The sequence below is a fragment of the Neofelis nebulosa genome, chromosome 1 (assembly GCF_028018385.1).
Source record: "Neofelis nebulosa isolate mNeoNeb1 chromosome 1, mNeoNeb1.pri, whole genome shotgun sequence".
In the NCBI taxonomy this organism is placed as follows: domain Eukaryota; kingdom Metazoa; phylum Chordata; class Mammalia; order Carnivora; family Felidae; genus Neofelis; species Neofelis nebulosa.
This window is the reverse complement of record NC_080782.1, coordinates 46,801,436-46,824,757: the sequence shown is the minus strand read 5'-3', so window position 1 is coordinate 46,824,757 and position 23,322 is coordinate 46,801,436. Positions and strand designations below refer to the sequence as shown.

Below are 23,322 nucleotides of genomic sequence, written 5' to 3'. Positions count from 1 at the left end.
CAGTTACAAACCAAAGCCAGCCAGCGCTGAGGGAGCAACATGGGGTCTGGCGCTCTCCATGTGCTAACTTGTTTAAGCCTCAACAGCCACAGGAAGGTGGCTACCCATCCTCAGGATTCCCAGTGGAAGACAGAGCTTCAGTCCAACTCTGGCCTCTCTCCCTACCCCTTGCACATTCCTCACCAGTGGAGGAGAAACCATTTATCCATGAGTTTGGATGAACGGACTCAGCTTCACTGGCTCGGTCCCCTCTGCTCTCCCTCCCTGGGCTCTGCTTGCACATTTTCTCCTCTGCTCTCCACCAGGCACATGGTAAGCTTAGGGTGGGAGGCCGTGCCCTGTGGGCCTTTAATATCACTGTAACACCCCCAAAGAATCAACACTGTTCCTTAGTATCATCAAATATCTAGTTGGTGCTCAAGTTTCCCTGTGCTTCTTATGTCTTTTTACAGTTACTTAAATCAGGATCAAGACCAGGCCCACATGATGCCTTTAGCTGATGTGTCTTCTAAGTCTCTTTTTTTCTTTACAATGTACTTGTTGAAGAAACTGGGTCCTTTGCCCTACTGGATTTCCTACAGTCTGCATTTTGCTCCTTGGGTTGCTGTGGTGTCTCTGAACACGTTCCTCTGTCCACTCTTCCTTGGTTCCAGTACGTTGGTGGTTAGATCTAGAGACGTGACCTACTTTGATGAGATATTCTGGCAACCTCTCCCTAGTGGTGTGAGCATCCCAAAGGAAAAACATACTGTCCAGTTATCTTTCCTTTTGTGATGTTGGTGGCCACCGATGACCAATGTCTAAATCCTTCATTTCACTGGAGGTTTTTAAAATGGTGATACTCTTATTCTATCATTCTTGATTTTCTAGCAGGGATACTACAATGAAGAAAAATGACCACATCAACAATTTGTTTACCCCGAAGTACATGAAAGACATGATACATTCTTGATTATCAGTTTTTAGAATGACTCGACTCCCCAGCATCTTCCAAAGACAGCCAATTATCTGTTTTCATTAGGAGGTCATAAATGTTAACATAATATATTTCAGTTCACTGCAAATATTATTCTTTATGGTTCCCAAATAAAACCATCATTAGCCCAAGAGAGTCTCCTCAAGTTGGCTCCTAGTCCTTTGGATATGACCCCAGAGTACTGATAACTTCTTTGCTTTCTGATAAAAGATTATAAAAGATGCTCCAGGCTTAACTTGTACATTTTCTGCCCTTACCTGGATCAGTCATTCTGCCAAGGAACCCTGGCTCCTGATTATCATCGATATCACCATTTGGATCCTGCAATATGGACACTAAGGGCCTTCATTAACTACTAGGTTGGTTATGGTTTCTACACCTTTACACTGGTCAGAGTCAAAAATATATCTTAGTAGATTCATCATGAGTTCATGCTAAAGTTTTATATTTAATATACAAGACTATGCAGTTTTACTTAAGCTTAATCTTATATATTGAATCTCCTTTTTAATTGAGATATAATTCACATACCATAAAACTCAACATAAAATTCACCCTTTTGAAGTGTCTAATTCAGTACTTTTTAACATACTTCACCAAGTTGTACAACCATCACCACTATCTAATTCCAGAACATTTCTATCACCCCCAAAATAAACTTCATATTCATTAGCAGTCACTAACCATTCTCCCCTCCCCTCAGGCTTAGTAACCACTAGTTTGTTTTCTGTTTCCATGGGTTTTCCTATCCTGGACATTTTATGCAAATAGAATCATATATTATGTGGTCTTTTGTGCCTGGCTTCTTTCACTGAACATGTCTTCAAGGTTCATCCATGTTTAGCATGGATTGATACTTTATTCTTTTTATGGCTGAATAACATTTCACTGCATGGATATACCATATTTCATCTATGTATTCATCAACTGATTGAAATTTGAGTTGACTAATATTTGGCTATATGAATAACACTGGCATGAACATTCATGTACAAGTTTTTGTGTAGACATGTTTTCAGGTCTCTTGGGTATATACCAAGGAGTAGAATTGCCGGGCCATAAGGTAACTCCATGTTGAACTCTTCAAGGAACTGCCAAAATGTTTTCCAAAGTGGCAAGAACATTTTACATTCCCACCAGCAACCTATGAGGGTTCCAATTTCTCCACTTTTGTTATTGTCCATCTTTTTGATTATAGCCATCCTCATGGGTGTGAAGTGTTATCTTATTTTGGTCTGATTTGCATTTTCCTAATGACTAATGATGTTGAGTATATTTTCATATACTTACTTGGCCATTTGTTTACCTTCTTTGGAGAAATGTCTACTATGAATATATTACCTTATGTGGCAAAGGGACTTTGCAGATGTGGTTAAGGTTAAGAACCTTGAGATGACTTTGAGGACCCTGGATTACCCAAGGGGGTCCAATGTAACCACGAGTGTCCTTAAAGGTAGAGAACCTTTCTGGTTGGGTTGGAGAGATGAGAAGGATGGGGCAAAGAATGGAACTGTGAGAAGGACTCAATTCACCACTGCTGGCTTTGAAGACTGAAGGAGGGGCTCATAAGCTACGGAAGGTGAGCAGCCTTTAGAAAGTGGAAACATTCCTCAGCTGATAGCCAGCAAGATAACGGGGTCTCACTCTTCATAACTAAAGTCTGTCAACAACCCAGATAAGCAAGATTCCCCCAGAGCCCCCAGGAGGGAACGCAGCCTGGCCACCACCTTGATTTTCACCCAAGGAGCCCTATGTTGGACTTCGGACTTGCAGAACTGTAAGAATAACTTTGTGTCGTTTAAACTCCTACGTTTATGGTAATATGCCATGACAACTACAGAAAACTCATACACAAGAGTCATCTTTGATACCCAGTCTGTAAACATTATTTGGAAACACTTAAAATGTAGAAGATCTCACAAAAAATCCTCATGAGTCTCATGTGGCAGCAGTGGGCTGGAGTTGACAGTGGCACCCCTCTCTATGGGGCAGGTGCTCCCAGGGCCCCCTCAGCTCCTGCTACTCCCCACAACCTTACACCAGAGCTGCGTCAGTCCCTTGCATTGCCTCCAGGACCCCTGGAGACCTTTAAAGTTGATAGCCCAGAAGTAAAAGAGGGAGCTCCACAAGGTTGGTAAGAAGTTTTTTGGAGAAAATATGTGACAACTGGGGCAAGAAACGTAACAACAAAATGTCTCCTTTCCTATGCCACTGTAATCAACTGTCCAAAGGCACCTGGGTCTCTCTAACTTACTTTGAAACATCTCAAAAAGGAAAACTGATTGACGGATGGAGAGAGGGATGGCCAGATATATGATAAAGTCAGTAGAGGAATACTAACTGCAGAATCTAGATGGTGCACATGAGCGCTCAATGTGCAAGTCTTTCAGAGCTTTTCTGTAGGTTTGATAATTTTCAGAAAGAAATGTTAGGGGGAAAATGGGTCAGGGTCACAGTCCCCTTAGTTTCAGATTCTGCCTTTGCTGGAGGCACCAAGGGAAGCTGGGCGGGGGAGAGTAGGAATGAACCCCTAGTGTCTGGCAGTGAGGTCAGTTCCAGCTTTGTGGACAGGACCCCCCCCCCCCCCCTAATTCTGCCGGTCCAGTTCTGCTGGACAAGTCGGTCTCTTTCCCCTTGGGACCTCAGGACTTCCTTCACATGCCATCTTGCTCCTCCATCTGGCTGGGTTGTTTTTATCCAGGCCTCACGAAGCTCCCCTCGGGCCCTTCCCCCACCTCTAATCCCTCTGGTTATGTCAGCCAGCTTTCTCTGGGAGCAGTCTCTAACTTCATTTCGTTGGCTTTCACAAATAAAGCACCTCTTCTTAAAAATCCCTTTCCCTCAACTCGGCTGGGTCCTCTGTGGCCAAGAAAAGACAGGTGATATCTAGTTTGCTACAAAAGTTCCTGCCTTCCATCCAATTTCACAGGAGGCTTGTTGGATTGAAGCAGGGTTGGGGGCGGTTGGTGGTAATAAGTTGCCTGGAGTCCACGGGGTGAAACACAATAGAGCTATTACCCCGTAGAGAGTCCTGGCTCTCTCAAATCCCAGGCTGGGCCCCACAGCCTGCCAGTAGACACACAAACATCAGCATATATTAAGGGCAGTAGGTAATGCTACGATTGACTAAATTTATTTCTAATTTAATTTAATCATGGAACTAAAGAATACTCAGAACTCAAATGAAAGGCTCAGCTTAGATCATAGCCTGGAACATGTACCTTTGTTAGGGGGCCTGGGGGCTACTCTTTTTCTCCCTCCTCTATCCATCCACTCATTTAGTGACTAAATAAACACCCAACGACACTTGACTTTTGCCATGGGCACTAGTCATTAGTTTGGTTCCAGCTTAGTAGAGGCTCTTTGTTTAAATAAAAAAATTGTGTGTGGGAATGCAAGCTGGTGCAGCCACTCTGGAAAACGGTATGGAGGTTCCTCAAAAAACTAAAAATGGAACCACCCTACGACCCAGCAATTGCACTATTAGCCATCTATCCACGGGATACAGGTGTGCTGTTTCGAAGGGACACATGCACCCCCATGTTTATAGCAGCACTACCAACAATAGCCAAAGTATGGAACCAGCCCAAATGTCCATCGATGGATGAATGGATAAAGAAGATGTGGGATATATATATACAATGGAGTATTACTTGGCAATCAAAAAATCTTGTCATTTGCAACTACATGGATGGAACTGGAGGGTATCATGCTAAGTGAAATTAGTCAGAGAAAGACAAATATCATATGACTTCACTCATATGAGGACTTTAAGAGACAAAACAGATGAACATAAGGGAAGGGAAACAAAAATAATATAAAAACAGGGAGGGAGACAAAACAGAAGAGACTCATAAATATGAAGAACAAACTGAGGGTTACGGAGGGGTGGTAGGAGGGGGGATGGGCTAAATGGGTTAAGGGGCATTAAGGAATCTACTCTTGAAATCACTGTTGCACTATATGCTAACTAATCTGGATGTAAGTTTAAAAAAATAAAAAATAAAACAAATTAATAAAAAAAATATATAGGTAAAAAATAAAAAAATAAAAAAGGGTGTGACATGCTGGAATGAATCTCTCCAGTATCCAGCAAGAAACTTGGTTCCACAGACCTACCCAACAGTCACCTTCCTGTTGGGAGTTCATGCAAAGAGCCCCTTCTCTTCTCTTCTTATCAGCCCTCAGATCACAGCAGCAAGAGGAGGCCTGGGGATGGTGGGGAGGAAAGAGAAGGCCACCCCGTCCCCAATGACACCCCCATCTTAGCAGCCCTCTTTAAGACCTGTCTGCATGTTGTGTCTTGAGGGTTCAACACTGGGTGATGGGGTGTGCCCAGTTCTTTGGTGCGTGATAAACACGAAGCATCCCTTTGCCAAGTTCCTTCAGAGAGCAGCCAGAGAATGTGGTCTTTGGGAAGGGAAACTAGGGCACTGCTCCCAGTGCAAGGAGGCTGGGCTGGGCTATGACCACACAATAACAACTCTGCCTCCCCCCAGTTCATTGTGCCTGATGGTTTACAGAGCACTGTTTCTTCTCTCTCCTCTAATCTATATGCTAGATATATAGCATATCTGGGGGTACCAACCCCAGGAAGGGTGATGAACCAGAGTGCTGATCCCATTTTCCACATAAGGAAAATAGGGCCCAGACTGGTAAGTGACTTGGATCCAGGACTCATATCTAGATAGCATTTATTTATTTACTTAATTTTTTAAATGTTTATTTATTTTTGAGAGAGAGAGAGAGAGGGGGACAAAGCACAAGCAGGGGAGGGGCAGAGAGAGAGGGAGACACAGAATCCGAAGCAAGCTCCAGGCTCTGAGCTGTCAGCACAGAGACCAATGTGGGCTCGAACTCACAAACTGTGAGATCGAGACCTGAGCCGATGTAGACGCTTAACCGACTGAGCCACCCAGACACCCCTAGATAGTATGTATATAAAATAATGCTTCTTTTAGCTGTTGTGACAGGTGTCATGTGATTTCTCATTGTGGTTTTAATTTGCGTTTCCCCGATGATTACTGAATGGCTAAAAGAAAACATAAGAAATAAGGGCTGGTGAGGATGTGGAGAAAAAGGAACACTTGTGCACTGTTGGTAGGAATGCAAACTGATGCAGCCACTTGGAAAATAGTATGGAGGTTCCTTAAAAAATTAAAAATAGAAATACCATATGATCCAGTAATTCCACTACTATTTCCCCAAAGAAAACAAAATCTAATTCAAAGAGATACATGCACCCCTATGTTTACTGCAGCATTATTTACAATAGCCAAACATGGAAGCAGTCCAAGTGCCCAAGGATAGACAATGGAATATTACTCAGCCATAACAAAGAATTAAATCTTGCCATTTGCAATGACAGGGATGGAGCTAGAGGGTATGATGCTAAGTGAAAGCACTCAAGAAAGACAGATACCATACGACGTCACTCAGTGTGGAATTTAAGAAGCAAAACAAATGAACAAAGATAAAAAGAGACAAACAAAAGAATAGATTCTTTAACTACAGAGAACAGATCGGTGGTTACCAGGGAGGAGGTGGGTGGGGGATGGGTGAAATAAGTAAAGGGTATTAAGAGTACACTTATGAGCACTGGGTTATGTAGAGAATTGTTAAAATCATTATATTGTACACCTGAAACTAATGTAACGTTGTATGTTAATTATACTTGAATAAAAACATACCACAATGTTTTTCTTGATGACAAAAGTGATAAGGATAAAAGTCTAAAAAACACAGAAAGGCTAACAACCAACTGGTAACCACAGGAACACCCTAACACCTGGGGCTGACCTCTGCTAAACATTTAGGGAATGTCTTCCTTTGCGCTCTTCTCTGAACGTGTATTTGTTCCTATGACACGGCACATGGCAAACCCATTTGATAGCGTCCAAGTCTCTGTGGGCTCCCAGTGCAGTGTGGCCTCTGAGGTTCTTGGAAGAGCCCCTCTAGGGGCAGAAAAGAGCAGAGTAGTGCCCTTGTAGGGGGTCAAAGCAGTGACATCGTGGAACTTCCAGCACATCAATCTTGATGCCCCTTGCCTCAATATTTCTGGCCCCCAATGGCACCATAAAAGGGGCACTGTGGAGTTTCAGACCTTTAACCAAATCGAGTGAAAAACAGTCCATCCCTTGCACAGGCACGTCCATCACCACTTGGTTCACAATCCGATGAGGTCCCAACCCAACAGGGCAAAGTTTAGTTACACGTGCACAGCAGAAGGACAAAGGGGCATGGCCTGGGGTGCTCCCTGACCCACTCTGAAACGTGAAAAGAAGAGAAACAAAGTGACAGTCCATCTAGAGGGAAAGATTAAATAAACGGTGAATACTTCAAACTATGGAATACTGATAAGCAGTTAAAAATAAAGTGGAAGATGATAATGATGATAACAGAAAATATCTATTAAGGATTTCCATTATGCCAGGCAATGTTCTAAGCACTTTATATGCAGAAAGTAATTTTATTTAATTGTCACAATGCTCTTTCAAGGTAGAGACTATCATTACTCCCTTATAAAGAGGAGGAAACCAGACACAGAGAAACCAAGTAACTTGCCTAAGGTCAAACAGCCAGTAAGGGCTAGAGCCTGATTTAAACCCATCTGCCCTTTACACATATTAGTAGTTTTACACAGATAATGTAGCAATGATATTAATTATACAAGCCAAAAGAAGAATGAAGACATAAAAGACAAAAATTGAGGGAGTAGGAGTCTGATGCCCTGGCTTCTAATGTCTGCTCTGCATGCAACAATCCAAGCCCCCTCTTCTTGCTGGACCTCAGGTCCCCCTCATGCCAATAGGAAACTGCATAGATGCAGTTGGCAAGACCTAGGTGCCTGCTCTGTATTCTTTCTCCTTCTTTGGTAGTAGCATCCTGATTTTCCTTGAGGAATCTTCCACCTCTCAACTCTACAGGGTTCAGGGGGAGGTCCTTGCCTCGCCTTGAGGCTGGGCAAGGGAGTCTGGCTTAGCCAATCAGAACACTGCATCTTCCCAACCACAGTGACAGTTCAGGAACAGGGCACCTATAAATCAGAGTAGATCTTTGCTGAGATAACCAGGAGAGAGAGAGAGGCTCTTTTTTGCTGAAACTGAACACGGGAGGATATAAATCTGGTCTGCCTGGGGCCACCATGTGTGTTCCCTGTCTTAAACTGAATTCAACAGAATGGAAAACAGCCAAGAGTTGGAGAGAGGTTCCTACTGGCATCATTTAGGGATTCGGATCCAGCTAGAGATGAAGCCAAGCTCTGCTCCTGGTCTTTCTAGTTACGTGAGTCAATACATTTTCTTAAGTCTGAGTTGGGTCTCTGTCACTCGTCACTAAAAGAATCCTTGCTGTTTTAACTCTAGGCCCTTTTGGTCAAATGAATCTGTTTTGGACTTAACGATGGTTTGTGAAGGACAGAGGCATAAATGGTTCCCCAGGAGTTACCTCTGATCTGTAGGGGGCAGCTTCTGTCTCCCGCTGCAGAATTCATCACTGCTCATCACTGACTGGGAGAAAGGGCCTGGGCTGAGGGCTGTGGAGAGGGTGGGAGGCATTGGGACCACCGGGAGATAGCTGAGCCCATCTGTGACTGGGCAGCCCCCAATTTAGTACTCCCTAAAGGATTCTGAACTCTTGGGGCACAAAGACAAATCTAATATACTGGCTCTCAAGATGCACCCTCAGGGTTTAATGCTGGAGCACTAGAATATAAAAGAAAAGAAGTCAAAATCAAAGAGAAGCATTTCAAAAATCTTCTCTCCAAGTCAACTTTGAATAGACCAATCCAATCATTTTGAAGGGAATTATGAAAGACATTTAATTCCCTCGCACAGGACACCATCCACAGACCAAACTGAAACACAAGTCAGTTGAATAAACCTGATGTTGTACATGCCTAAGGGAGAAAAAGTGGTCTAGATCTGGGTTCAAGTCCTGACTCTGCCACTATACAGCTGGCAGAGGGTAGTTTTCTATCCTCACTCAGCCTCAGTTCTTATCTATTACATGGGGATGGTAATACCATGAGAATGTTATAACTAGGCGAGACTGCACATTAAAAACAGCCACATGGAGGAAGTAGTTACCTCTGTCCTTGGAGGTGGGTAAATGTGGAAGAGAAGTCACAGCAAAGAGAATGCTCCTGATTTCAATTCTCTTGGAATCAGGGATGGATATTTCAGAGAAAGACATAGGGCTTTAGTAAGGCTTAATTAAATTAGAGTTTTGCTCTTGTAGACATGAGTCCTATTCTTGGTACCCCACACTGTAGCCAACTCATGGCTCAAAACATTCTCATTTGCTCACTCCCTCAACCATGCATGCATTCAAGAAATGTTTACTGAGCCCCTGCTATGTGACAGACACTCTGCTAAGCCCTGGGGATTACCCTAGTGAGGAACAAGTGATTGTCCCTAAGGGGATAGTGTTGAATGGGAGGCAAATAAATAAGCAGTAATAAATTATGATAATTTTTCCTACCTCCCTGCATGTGGCTGTGAGGTGAGAGCAGAACGAAAACAGCCAAGAAAGACAAAGCATGAGGGCATTAGGAGTGGTGTACCCTCACGTCCAGCTCTGCGCCTTGCCAACAGAGAGCAGGTGATTAATGGTTGCTGGGTTGAACTGGAGTTGGAAGGGCCTACTCCAACCCTTCTGTTTTCCAAGTAAGGAGGTGAGGCTTACAGAGGTTGCATGGAGATCCCAGACCACAAGGCCAGTGGATGTTGGAATGGGATCTGGCGCTGGCTCTTTAGTTAAAATACAAAAAAGAAAGCCTTTGGAAACTCTGGATGTAAAGAATAAATCTGAATCATACACAGTTTCAAGGAGCTGATGTCTGCCGTCATGTTCCAAGTGCTGCCTGTGGGCTTGGCGGGTCTGTGGGCGGCTGGACCACACAGCCTAGAGATGTGGGTCTCTGAGGGTTATGATGAACTTCAGCATATAAACTACCACTGGTAGGAATGTGGATGCTTTCAATAAGCTTGCTGATATCTGTTCAACGTTTGTTCACATTTATCAGAAGTAGTTTGTATGGATGTGGAGCCAAAAAGACAAACTATTAGTTGCATAACCTTGGGCAAGTTACCAGACCTCTGTAAGCCTCAGTTTCCTCCTTTTTAAAAACGGACTTACTGGTATGAGCTGAGAAGTGAACAGGATAGGAACATCTTGGTGCTCTGTAAACACAAGGGTGAATCAAGTGCCATCTTGGTCTGAAAAGAAACATCTGTGCTGATGGTCAATCATGGTGCCTGCCTTGGCCATGCCTGAGGAAGGCTAAGAAAGGAGTCCTGAGTGGGTCCCATGACCACACCTTCCCTGGACATCATGGTGCCTGGGGCAGGAGCAGAGCCCTGGCCCAAGGGCAGTCAACCCATCAACTTGCCAGTGGTCAACAGCCTAGCAAGAAATGTGCCTAAATGGGGGGCACCAGGCCAAATTCTCTTTCTCTTTCTTGGAGATACACCTTGATGTATGGAAAGGGAGTCTAACAGTTAATGAAGAAAGCTGACACAGAACTATACAGAGAAGAGCTAAAGCCTTGTAATGATGGGATCCAGAAATGTCTATGGGTGAGGGTGTCATAAGACAATCTAGTGTTTGGATGTGGAAAGATCTTCCCATTTCAGACACTGGGAGCCCTGGCTATGCCATGGTTCCACCTCCCCCTCCTGGAGAGCCTTGCTGGCTTTTCCCACATTCCAACTGGCTACATTCCCCTTTTCCTTTAATGCCTCTGCCTCCTTGCAGGGGATTGGCCCACTGGCTAAAGTAACTTTGCGGCCAAGGAGTCCATCCTATTCCTAAGTCCATTCTCAGGAAAGAAAAACAAAAACAAGCATCCAAAAGTTGTACTTGAGCTGAGTGAAGTGTTCTTATTTCCTCTTTATTATTTTGAAAAGAATGGGTTCTTAAGGAATTAAGATTTCTAAACTCTAGAAATAACACTAATATGGAAATCTGGACTTCCAGGTCACGGACAGGTGAGGCTGTTGGGGCACACCGTATTGTTTCATATGATCAGCGATGCTCTATCGACACCATGCCGACTGAGCCACCATGGCATCATAAGCAGTCACCTGAAGCTCATGGTGTTCCACCACCACTGTGCTCTCTACACTATAGCAAATTGTTCTTCAGTAAATAGAAGGGTGAGTGGTGGTGGTGGTGGTGGTGGTGTGTGTGTGTGTGCGCGTGTGTCTGTTTTAAGGGAATGATCATTTGAAAAAATCCTTGTGGAGTGACTCTGTTGTTTGAAAGCTCCCAGTGTTTGTACTCTTAGATAAACAACCTTCTTTCTAGAAATGGGTGCACCATTTTAGCACTTTCTCATGGGAACTGAATCAACACGCCCTCCTCCGCCAAACAGATGATAATTTCAAGCTTTCCACTGACCAGATGGGCCTTGGGGAGTTGGGTTTGTGTGTCTTGGGGGTGGCAGAAGCCAGGATCTCTTTGGGTTGAGGAAGAAGGCCCACTACTGTTTCCAGGCCACATGCGTAGCTTCCACGTGGAAAGCCAATGAGAATCACTGAATTAGGAAGGCTGGAAGGGTCCGAAGGTCACCTTGTTTGCATTCCTTATTTTACAGATGAGGAAACGGAGGCCCAGAATGGGGAGATACCTTCCTAGAGGCACAGAGTGAGATGACATACCCATATCTCAAAGAGCGGGCCTTGAGAAAGAGTACTGCCCCAAGTGGCAACTGCAGGTGTGGGGAGGGAAGTGGGGTGGGCTAGAGATCTGGATCCAAGTCCCACATTTAGCACTGGGCCACCTTGGGGAAGTCACAGCCTCCCTAAGTCTCAGTTTCCACTTGGGTGAAATGGGGATATGATTCCGTCCTCCTGAGGCTGTCACAAGGAAGGAAAGAGATACCTTAGGTGAATACAGCATCTGGCTCATAAATGTGAGTTTCCATCATCAAGAGGCCACAGTGTAGGTCATTTTCCAGCAAATGGTTTCAGTATTCTGCTGTCCTTCCCTCTCTGTTTTGCATAAAGGATAGTCCCTTATAATAAAACATTCTCAGCAAGACTATGTCCAATGGGCTCTGGAGCTACCAAGAAGTTAAGAAGAAGTTATAAATAGCTCCAGGCTCTGGAACAAAAGGAAGAAACTGGGTTTTAGTGGGCAGAGTGTGAAAAGCTCCTGCCCCCCTATCCTCCCTCCAGATGCAGATCTGGGGCCTCTATGACACATCCCTTCAGCAAACCTTCTCTCCTCAGCTGGGGCTTGGCTCCCAGCCCTTCTGTACACCTCTCTGGGGGATGGGTCAGGTGCTGGCTTTCTCTTCAACAGCCTGGCTGGAATCAGAGGAGCCAGAAGATTAGTGTGACAACATGTGCCAAGGCTGACATCTTGATGAAGGTCCCTTTCCATTCAGGGAAGGCTTTGCTAAACGCCAGAAGCACCTAGCGGCTCTTCCGTCTTCTCACTGGACAGCGCAGAGGATCACAAAGGCTTATTATGATTAATTATGCGCCATCCGTTCGTCACCACTGTTCCACCCCCTAACCCACACCAGACTTCAGATACAAGCAGTACTTAAGGGATCTTGGTTTGTGCTCTCTTTTCCTTCCCTTCTGAACTCACATTTTGGAAAGCCCTTGGTTCAGACCGTATCTAGTTTTAACACAGTTGTAAAAACAATGCAAAAAATTTTTTTAAAGCACACAGCGAAATCCAACAGTTTCTTCACATGGCTGTCCCACATGATAAAAGGTGGTCCTCTCACAGATGTAACACGCAAGGTATTCCATGTGCTCAAGCTTTAAACACAGGCTGACAGCAGGAAGGAGGAACTCTGGCTAATCAACATGGCATGTCAAGGTGCCCGGAATGATCAGCATGAAATAACCACCAGAAGGACCACACTTCAGATCTCAGTTAAATGCCAATAGCCAGGCAAACATCGTTAAGAGGAAATGGGCTTTAATTATCAAGATTCTTGATTCATGAAAGAGGAAAAAAGAAAAAACAAAATTGTAAAGACATGTGTTCAAGGAGGTTGCTGCCACTCTGTGTCCAGGAACAGAGAACTGAAAACCATTGGTATGCCCATCGACAGAACAAGGGCTGAGTAGGTTAAGTTCTTGTGGAATATTACACAGCTGTTAGAAATGTCTTGGAAATCTTAAATATGGAGAACAAACAGAAGGTTACTGAGGGGATTGTAGGAGGGGGGATGGGCTAAATGGGTAAGGGGCATTAAGGAATCTACTCCCCAAATCATTGTCGCACTATATACTAACTAGATTGGATGTAAATTTAAAAAATAAAATAAAAAAAAAAGAAATGTCTTGGAAACATGACTGCAATATAATAAGTAAAAAATGCTGCTACTTGTAGAGGGGTGCCTGGGTGGCTCAATGGGTTAAGCATCTGACTCTTGACTACAGCTCGGGTCATGATCTCATGGTTTGTGAGTTCGAGCCCCACATCTGGCTCTGGGCTGACAGTGCAGAGCCTGCTTGGGATGCTCTCTCCCTCTCTCTCTGTCCCTTTCCTGCTCATTCTCTCTCTACCTCACTCTCTCTCTCTAAAAATAAATAAATAAACAAACTTATTTTAAAAAGCTACTTGTAGAATAAAATATGTATAGTACCACCAGATTTTTGTAAAAACAAAACAAAACCAAAAACAAACCCCTTCATATGTCTATATATGTTCCATAAACAAAGAAAAAAAAAACTACAAGAGGGCTAAACTGTTAGCTTTCACTACCTGGGCAGATTTAGGATTGGAGGTGGGTGATTGCGGGGGGGGGGGGGGACAATTGATTTATTCCCCCCCACCCCCAAGGTTTACAGTCAGGGGTGAACGATGTCCTTATCTATGCAACACGGCTCCCCAACGACCTGCTCCACTTGTCTCACCGCCACGCTGTCCGGGATGCCACCTTAATGAAGGGAGAGAACAGATAATCACCCTTATCTTACAGTCATCTTTCTCCTTTTCCTTAAACCCTTTCAAGGCCAACACCACTTCGAAATCAAACTCATCTCTGTAACCACTTTTATTGAGTGTTATTTGTCTGCTCCGGACAAACATGTATTACCTTCAGCACGGTGAGTGAAATGCAACCTGAGTAGTCTTCTGCTTGTGTCTATTTATATTTATCTAGCCAATCCTGCTCGCTATGCCTGGCCCAAGAACCTTGACGCACAAAGGATTCGAATTTAAAAACTGTCTCCCTCCTTCTCTGTGAGGAATAGGTCTCAGTCTGCTGTGTGTGAAGCAGCAGAAAAAGCATGTGCTTGGATCCAGGTTTGAGTCTTCTCTGCTTTCTACTGGCTGAGCTCAGCTGAGGTTCAGTTTGTGCATCTGGAAAATGGAGCTAGTGATCCCCGTTAGATACAAACAATTTCAGAGAGGCTGGAGTTACAAAGAGTTGTAACGGTGTTTTTGTAAACGAGAAAACAATGTTGAAACCTAAAGGAAAAAAAATATGATCACACAAAACCTCAAAGTGGGAAGAAGTAAATCGAGGCAGGCTGGTAAAGTGCTCAGCCCCATGCTTGGCACACAAGCACTTGATAAATGGGAGACACTGTTATTACTCATGGAGTACACAGCATCCATTTCTAGAAGACTTAGAAAATGCATTTGTCTGCAGAAATGATAAAAGAACACAAACCACACATCAGCTCATGGGGATGTCAAGTGGTTTTTGCCTAGCATAAATTGTAGGGGATATATATGCCCGTTTTGACACACAGCCATTTTTGCTTACAAGCCATTTATCTCCGTAATTTCAACCCAAGGGCTGAATTCACTGAAATTCGCTTTTAAAATTACAGAAAAGAAGTCAATTGGAGAGATTTTGTTGGCTGCCATTTTATTGTAAGGCTCATGAGGACCTTTAAATTCCGATATTAGGTCCGATGGGTCAATCACTGTTGTCTGTTCAGAAGAGAGTCGTTTAATTTCAGAGGAGAACTGATTTGAGCCTCCTGAAAAATCAGTGATGCTCCCAAGGAAATCTGGACTTTTTCCTTTCCCAGCTCACAAATCACTCAGGCGACAGCCCTTCTCTCTGCCCTCCTGCCCCTACCCCTACCTACACAACCGCCCTGCTAACAGCTGCCAAACTAGGGAGGCTTCACCCCTCCCGGCCTGAGCATCTCGGGGGTGCTCATCTTATACTGAAGTACTCCATTATAGACGTGCCAAGCAAGCTCACTCCAGCACACGAATCATGCTAAAAAGGGTAAAAACTGCTAATACTTACTAAATATGTCTTCCAAGCCTGTCACTGTTCTACAGAGGGTCTGACAAACCTCTCCGCGCCGTGGCGGGTGGGAGAGGGGTGGGTGCGGACTCCAGCCAGTCATTCCCATTGCCGATGGTGGGTGGGGGTGGGCACGGCTCCTGCCGTGACCCGAACGTGCGCACAAACTTCGTCATCCCACACACCACACCGCAGACCACAGCCGATCTTGGATCATTTTTAGATTTACTACCCATTACGCCTCAAACACTTCTTGCTATTCAAGGAAAGCAAGTTAATTAAAACCACAATAAAAACACAGCAACTCAAAAAGGATCCCGTCACCATTCCCATTTTTCACAACATAAATGGCACCGTTTATTAAACTGCCTACTTGACCTCGTCACTTGGATGTTCAGGAATGTCTTAAACTTGGCTGAAATAGAAATCTTGATTTTCCCCAAATCTGCTCTTCTCCAAGCCTTTGTTCCTGTAAATGGCAACTCCATCTTCACAGTTGCTCTGGCCAAAAACCTCGCATTGTCTCAGTCTCTTCTCTCTCTCTCGCTCTTTTTTTTTTTTTTTCCATATCCATATTGTCTATAAGTAAATCCCATCATCTCCACCTTCAAAATATTTCTAGAACATGGCCACTGCTTCTCTGCTCCTTCTCTGCCACGGTGGTCTGAGTCATTGTCCCTCTTCTCTGCCCGCCTGGCTGTAATAAACTCCTAACTGGCTTCCCTGCTCCACTCTTGGCCGCCTACAGTCTATTCTTAACATAGCAACTGAAGTGATCCTTTGAAAATGAAAATCAGACTATGTCGCTCAGTGCTCAAAACTCTCCAGAGTTTCCCATTTTACTCCCTTTGGTCAAAGCCAAAGTCCCACCGTGGCCCTGACATCTCTCCAGGCTTGCTTCTCATCACTTTCCTCCTGGCTCACTGGGCTCCATAAGGCAAGCATGATGGCCCTGGGGCCTTTGCACTTATTGTTTCTTCTGCCTGCAGGCCTCTTCCCCCAGTTAACTGCCCTGCTAGATAGACCTCACACTTCTTCATATCTCTGTTCATATGTCATCTCATTAGAGAGGCCTCCCCCCAGCAGGGAAATAAAAATCCATTCCATTCCTATTACTTTCTCTACCCCTCACTCTGTTTATGTTTCTTATATCATTTATCACCATCTGAAAAAATAATGCATTTATTTATGACCTCTTCCACCCAGTAGAATGTAAACACCAGGAAAAAAGGAAATTTTGGCTATTTTGTTCATTGCTGTTTCCCCAGGGACTAGCCTATACAATAAGCACACATGGTAGGCACATGATAAATATTTACTGAATGAATGAATGAATGAATGAATGACTCACAGACAGTTAACAGTGACTAACAGGCTTGAGATTTCCTTAAGGCAGGGACTGACACTTGATTGTTTTCGTATAAATGAGTAGGGGCTAGCTGTATTTTAGGTGGGCTACAGACTCGGGGTGGAGGAGTGGGAAAGAAGCCCAGTGACTTTAGATTAGGTTCCTGATTTAATTAGCTCTGGATACATCCATGACATGGCTGTGCAGGGGGCAGGTTACATCCCTGGCCTTTCTTGCTCAGGTTTACATCACCATTTGAGAAGATTCTCGGAGTACCAATAAAGATCAGGCTTTCCTGGTTCTCAAACCTTCAGCATCAGCAAGGCCACACTATCAAGGGGGGGAGGTGGTTGTCCTTGAATAGGACCTCAGCATTGCCAGCTCTCCTGGGCCCATGGGGCCATTTCCCCCTCAGGGCTTTCCCTCTTCCTGATTCCCTACCTCTTTTTCTGGGCGTTTTGGATAATGGTTAGCAAACCACGACAACAAATCCATTTCCAACTAAACTCTAGTTAGAACTCAGGGTGTACCTGTGTGACTTTTGCCCCAGATCTCTTTCCCTCCCCCATTTTGATTCTTCTATTTGCTGATCTGAAAAAAAGGTGAGTAATGACAATGATAACAATAACAGCACCTGTCCAATCTGTTCATGAGGGACGCTGGTCGATAATGTAATTTTCTCGCAATATCTTCGCCTTGTTTTAGTATCAGGGTAATGCTGAGTTCACAATGAGTTGGAAAGTACTCCACTCTCTTTAATTTTTTGGAAGAGTTGGTGTAGAAGAGTTGTTTGTATTATTTCTTAAATTCTACTTCGTGGAATTCACCAATGAACCCATCTGGGCTTAAAGTTTTCTTTGTAGGGAGGTTCTTAACTATAATATCAATTTCTTTAATATATATAGGACTATTTTGGTTAATTATTTCCTTTTTGAGTGAACTTCCAAGGAATTTATCATTTCAACTAAGTTGCTGAATTTACAGGCATAAAGTTGTTCAGGATATTCCTTTACTATTCTCCTAATCATTATAGAATCTATAGTTACATCACCTCATTCCTGATATTGGTAATTTGCGTCTTCTCTTTCTCATCAGTCTGGTTAGAAGTTAATCCATTTAATTGACCATCTCAAAGTGTCAGCTTTTGGTTTCATTGATTTTTTTCCTATTGTTTTTCTCTTTTCTACTTCATTGATCTCTGCTTTGATCTTTTTAAAATTTCCTTTCTTCTGTTTATTTTGGATTAACTTGTTCTTATTTTTCTGGTTTCTTAAAGTAGAAGCTGGTGTTGTCAATTTGACACCATTTTTCTTTTCTAATATAAGCATTTAATGCTACAAATTTCCCTGTAAGTACTGCTTTAGTGACATCCCACAAATTCTGATATGTTGTTTTCATTACCATTCAGTTCAAAACATTTTTTAAAAATGTTTATTTATTTTTAAGAAAGAGACAGAGCATGAGTGGAGGAGGGGCAGAGAAAGAGGGAGACAGAATACAAAGCAGGCTCCAGGCTCTGAGCTATCAGCACAGAGCCCGACGCGGGGCTCCAACTCACGAACCGTGAGATCACGACCTGAATTCGAAGTCGGATGCCCAACGGACTGAGCCACCTAGGCGCCCCAGTTCAAAACGTTTTCTAATTTTCCTTTTGATTTCTTCTTTGACCCATCTGTTATTCATAAGTGAGTTATAGTTTCCAAACATTTGGAAATGTTAAGAGACTGTTCTGTTATTGGTTTCTAAATTTAATTCCACTGTGGTCAGAAAACATACTTTGTATCACTTGAATCCTTTTAAATTTATGGAGACTTGTTTTCCAACCCAGAATATGATCAATCTTGGTAAATGCTCTGCATGTACTTGAAAAGCATGTACACTCTGCTGTTATCGGGTAGAATGTTCTATAAATGTTAACTGGGTCATGGGGTTGATGACGCTGTTAAAGTCTACTATATCCTTGCTGGTTCTACTTGTTCTACCAATTTTTGAGAGAAAAGTGTTAAATCTCATAGTTGTGGCTATGTCTATCTCTCTTTGCAGTTCCATGAGTTTTTGCTTCATGTATTTTGAAGCTCTCTTACGAGGTACATAAATATTTAGGGTTGCTATATTCTCTCTCACTCCTTTTTTTTTAAATGTTTATTTATTTTTGAGAGAGAGAGAGAGAGAGAGAGAGAGAGAGAGCACGCATGAGAGCAAGTGGGGGAGGGGCAGAGAAAAGGGAGACAGAATCTGAAGCAGGCTCCAGGCTCTGAGCTGTCAGCACAGAGCTGACGTGGGGCTCGAGCCCAGGAACTGAGAGATCATGACCTGAGCCAAAGTCAGACACTTCACCGACTGAGACACCCCAGTGCCCGGTTGGTATGTTCTCTTAATGAAGGATCCCTTTATTAAATTATTAAACTACCTTCTTTATCCCTGATATTCTTTGTTTTGAATTCTACTTAAACTGACATTAAATCAGCCACCAAAGCTTCCTTTTGATTAGTGTTAGCATGGTAGATTTCCCCTATCTTTTTACTGTCATTTGTACCTTTATATTTAAAGTGTGTTTCTTGCAAGCAGCATGGAGTAGAATCTTGTTGTTTTTTTATCTAATTGGGTAAAAGGCAGAGAGTTCTTTCTGCCTTATAACTGAAACAATTAGTGCATTTACATTTAATGTGATTATTGATATGGTTAGGTTAAAGCCCATCATCTTGGTATTTGCTTTCTATTTGTCCTTTCTGACCTCAGTTCCCTTTTCTCTCTTTTTCTGCCTTCTTTTGGGTTAACTGAATATTTTCCATTATTCAATTTTACCTCCCTTGTTGGCTTATTTGCTGTAACTCGTTGCTTTGCTCTTTAGTGCTTGCTTCACGATTTATAGGATACATTTTAACAGTATACCTTCAAATGATACTATGTCACATCACAAGTAGCATGGAAATCTTATAGTAGTATATTAGCATCTCTCCTCTCTGACCTCTACGCTGGCATACATGTATAACTTTACATAGGTTTAAAACCCAACAATATGTTACTATTATTTTTGGTTACTCTGTCAGATATCTTGCAAAAAGATTTAAACAATAAGAAATAGTGTATATCTACCCACATAGTTACTATTCCCAGTGATCTTCATTCTTTGTAAATGAAGATCCCTATTTCCACCTGTTACCGTATTTTTTTTTTCCCTGAAGGACTTCTTTTAACATTCCTTATAGTACATAACTGCTGTGATAAATTCTTTCAGTGTCTGACAAGTCACTATTTTGCCTTTATTTTTGAAAGATACTTTCACTGGGTGTAGAATTCTAGGTTGGTAGAGTTTTTGCTTTTCATACCTTAAAGATGTTGTTACACCATGCTCTTGCCTCTATCGTTTCCACTGAGAATTCTGTCATTTTTGTCTTTGGTCCTTTCAGTTTTATTTCTCTGTCTAGTCTAAAACTTTGTCTTCATCACTGGTTTGTAGCAATTTGATGATGATATACAGTGGTGTCATTTTACTCCTGTTTCTTAAGATTGGGTTTCATTGTGCTTCTTAGATTTGTGGTTTTATAGCTGTCACTCAACTTGGAAAACTTTTGGCCATTATTTTTCTCTTCCCTTTCATAAGACTCCAGTTACATGGACATTTGATTGCTTAACGTTGTCCCACAGTTCATCAATGCCCTTTTTATTTTGAAAAATTGTTCCTCTGTATTTTGAGTAGTTTATTTTCCTACTCTTCAGCTTCACCCCTCCCCTCCGCCCCCCCCCCCCCCCCCCCCGCAATATCTAGTCTGCCATTCATCCCATACACTATTTTTCATTGCAGACTTTGTTGGTTTCATTTCTAGAAGCTCAGTTTGGGTCTTTTTAAATTGTCCATGTGTCTATTTAATTTTTGAAACATATGGAATATAGTAATAATAAATGTTTTAGTGTCCTCTGCTAATTCTAAAATCTGTGTTAATTCTGGGCTTTTTTTTTTTAAGTTTATTTATTTTACTTTGAAAGAGACAGAGGCAGCGCACTTGGGAGACAGGCAGAGAGAGAGAGAGAATCCCAAGCAGGCTCCACACCATCAGCACGGAGGCCGACATGGGGTTCAAACCCACAAACTGAGATCATGACCTGAGCCAAAACCAAGAGTTGGATGCTTAACTGACTGAGCCACCCAGATGCCCCTGGGTTGGTTTTGATTAGTATTAATATTCCTCATTAAGGGCCTGTGAACTCTGGCCTCTTTGGTCTCCTTGGACTTCTTCTCCTCAACTCAGGAAGTCCTCTGGGCTCCACTTGGGTTCCCCTCCCCATACCATGGCCTGGAAACTCTCTTGAGACAAAAGTTGGGGTACCTGTAGGGCTCACCTCATTTGTTTGCCACCTCTTAAGATTTACGGCCTGTCACTGACTGATGTCCAATGTCTTACAAACCATTGCTTCACACGGTTTGCCTTTAGTTGCTGTTATTTCAGGCAGGAGAGGGTCCTGTTACTCTGTCTTGGCCCCTAAATAGCATTTTTTGTGTGTCTGTGTGTACATTCATATTTGGGGCCCTATTATTATCATTACAACTAGTGCTATAAATGTGGCTGATTTAAACTTGTGTTGGCAACCGGTCTTTCTTTCCAGAGTATATATTTAATAAATGTGTGTCAAAATGTATAGACTGTAATTGGCTCCCTTGTTGCTTTTGTTACCTGTTGGAGATGTAAAGGTGATCAATAGAACACTGGCCTATTATAATAATATAAACTTCTAAGTTCTTTTGAGGAAATTCAGCCCATACCATAAATCAACCAAGTTAATTTCACAAAAAGGAATCTGGTAGATTTGGGCCTTTTATTGCAACAAAGATTCCATTCAGGTTCATTCATTACTGAAAGCTAAACCAAGGGACTGGGTAAAGCAGGTCAGGAGTGTAGATGGTTTTCACTCCTACCATGAATGTTCTCTGACGGCTTTCAGATGGATGGTCTTCGCACGGGAGAAAATGACCATTTTTTCAGAGGAGAAGTTTGCACAGGAAGCTTTGGACCCCAGCCACTTCAGCAGTCGGGCTGTTGCCATCAGCTCTGTGTCCTGGAGGGGCCTCCATGGACGGTCGCCATGCGGCCCAACCCGCCTCCTGGGGAGCAGGGGAAGCGGGCCAGTGCACCAGCCATCCTCTGTTCCTGCTCCCTCGGCAGGGGGTACAGAGGGCAGGCCCGCTGAGCCAGTTGGCCACCTCCCATTTACAAGCCCCAGCAAGTCGGGTCAGACTGCCCTCTTTCCCTTCTCTGGGTCTCCATGGTCCTTGGTGCAGCTTCTGGTGGAAGCAAATGCAGCTGGCACAAACAGTCCCTCAATCCTGTTCTTGATGTGATGTTGCCAAAATTCAGTTGGAAGAAGTAAAAGGCAAACATTACCTCAGCTCCTGATGGAGTTGTTTCAGCTCAAAGAAACCAGAGGGAGGGAGTGTCTCCACTGCTCTAATCTCACACATTTCAGAGGTCTGCAGGAAAGATCCACCCCCCACCCTCTCCCCTCCCCAGCCCAGGAAGAAAAGGAATAGCTCTTCAAGACATCTGTCAACTCATTTCTGGAATGTCTGCTTCCACACCTAGGGATTCTGAAAAGCCAGGGGGTCAGGAGAGAGGGGCGGGGAGTGTCAGGAGCACTGGATTTAGTGACATCCTTCATGGTGACTTAGATGCTGGTGGGGTGGCTGGGAACAGAGGAGCCTGAGGCGTCCTTTGGCTCAATTCACACCCACCTAGAACAGTGCTTCCTCACCTCACTGATGCCCTGGACCCCTCTGCCAAGCTGGTGAAGCCTATGGTCACTTCTCAGAGCAGCTTGTATAATGCATAAAATAAAGCAGATCAGGTTATAAAGGAAATCAACTGGACTGGGATACAGTTATCAAAATAATTTAAAAATCTGAAATATAGTAATAAAAGTGTTTCCTTATTAACACATTAATCAACACGATCTAGTGGCTGTTCTAAAAGCTACCTTCACTTCAAAGTAGTGATGAGCATTCATTACATTTCTAGATATCTATAAAGTGATGTAAAAGTAAATGATTTCTTTTGGGGACAAATTCACAGGTGCTTTGTTGCCTACAGTCGTAACAGAAAGGAACACCATGTTTCAGTTAGAGGTTAGTGAAAAGAAAAACACAGTGTTTTCCACATCCAGAGTTTTAGAGGCTCCTGAATTCTATCCACAGACTTGTCTGTGGGCCCTGGGACTCCAAAATTAAGAAGAGCTTTCTTTTTTCTGAACTGTTGGGAAAGAGTTGTGCACTGGAGACATGGGGGCCAGGCCCCAACCTGGGGGCATCTATCCAGCTGAGAGACTCGAACTTTTAAGCCCAAGGCTGTGCACTTCTTGCCTACTTTTCTACCTGCAATGTCTTCCCACAAAGGCCGGTGCTGGGTGGGGGTGTCCTTGGGAGTTCCAAAGCACCCGGAGTCTACCCTTATTGCCGATCTTCTCATCTGCGGTGTAATGACCTGCTTAGCCCATCTGTCCCCACCTCTTGCACGAGGCAACAATCATGGCTCATTTATTGTTGTGTTCCTGATGTCAAGCACAGGGCTTGGCACGTAGCCCATTCATATATATTTAGTGACTCAACAGATGAATGGACAGATGAAAGCTGTGTCCACACCTAGCTTCTCCCTCTCGTTATAAAAATATTCCTTGATTGACACCAGTACTTCTCAGCCCTGGTTATGTAAGTGAGAATTGCTTCCCAAGGCTTCAGAAAATACTGAGACCCAAGATGGACCCACCCCC

The 23,322-nt window shown here is 43.4% G+C and overlaps 1 protein-coding gene and 1 long non-coding RNA gene across 8 annotated transcripts in view; both read right to left on the bottom strand.

The window, feature by feature from the left end:
• GALNT10 (polypeptide N-acetylgalactosaminyltransferase 10) overlaps nt 1–23,322 on the bottom strand; it is a 223,090-nt gene that overhangs the window by 102,357 nt on the left and 97,411 nt on the right. The gene's annotated exons all lie outside the window — the stretch shown is intronic.
• On the bottom strand, nt 12,075–20,289 carry LOC131506922 (uncharacterized). Its single transcript, XR_009259226.1, has 2 exons — nt 13,793–20,289; nt 12,075–13,117 (listed from the first exon to the last, which is right to left on the bottom strand). It is a non-coding gene; the product is annotated as an uncharacterized LOC131506922 (long non-coding RNA).